The following is a 1098-nucleotide window of genomic DNA, read 5'->3' as shown; positions in this document are numbered from 1 at the left end:
CAAAAGACACTGTCAACAAGACAAAAAGGCCACCAACAGATTGGGAAAGGATTTTTCCCAATCATAAATCTGATAGAGGACTAATATACAATATATACAAAGAGTTCAGGAAGCCAGACTCCAGAAATTCAAATAACCCCATTAAAACATGGGGTACAGAGCTAAACAAAGAATTCTCAACTGAGGAATACCGAATGGCTGAGAAACACCTGAAAAAATGTTCAACATCCTCTGCTTGTGGACGTTGTACATCGTGGTGCGCACTAGGCTCCGCACCACGATGTACAACGTCCACAAGCAGTTCTCGTTGCAATTTCTTTAATACAGTCAACATTAAATTGAGTGTTCAAAAAGCAGAGATGTTTCCCTACAATAACAATCTTAATGTTAGAAAATAATTATTAAAAAAAATCTGTTGTGATATTAGGTGGATATATTTGTTTTCAGATAGGATCTCAAATGTTTGTCTTTTCTTTTTCTTTTTTAAGCATAATGTTGTTTCTAAGAACAGTGTGTTTGCTTCCAACATTTCGCCTGCCAGTATACCTACAAAATGACCCATAAGTAACCCCATGAGTCCAAGTTGTCAGCCATAATATTGATCTTGCCTGCATCCCTCCTTTCTGGAAAAAGCAAAGAGGGGTCATCTGACCCTTGGCTCTAAATTGTGCTGAGATTATCCTTCCCTGAACCAGTAAATGTTTAAATTAGGTATCATCTGAAATTATTTTATTATACCACCAATAACTGATTAAAAGAAACCAAATATTTCTAGTTAAAAAAAATTCTTGAGTAAAATATAAGCCAAGGAAATAGAATATACATGTGCTTTTAGGTGGAAGGTTAAAAAAACACTACATAATGTAAGTAGGAACAGCCAAATGAAAGAAAGCAGCATGAAAAGGAGAAGAAAAAGGGGAAAAAAGAAAAAAAATTGAAATGAAATGAGAGGAAAATGTGAGGTCAAACCAATGAGAAATTTCCCCAGGTCAATATCTGGTACTAAAACATAAATCTACAAAGCTCAAAAAATGCTAAGATACAAAAGACACTGTCAACAAGACAAAAAGGCCACCAACAGATTGGGAAAGGATTTTT

Source organism: Mus pahari, chromosome 6, assembly GCF_900095145.1.
Source record: "Mus pahari chromosome 6, PAHARI_EIJ_v1.1, whole genome shotgun sequence".
NCBI classification, from domain to species: domain Eukaryota; kingdom Metazoa; phylum Chordata; class Mammalia; order Rodentia; family Muridae; genus Mus; species Mus pahari.
This window is presented reverse-complemented; position numbering follows the sequence as displayed.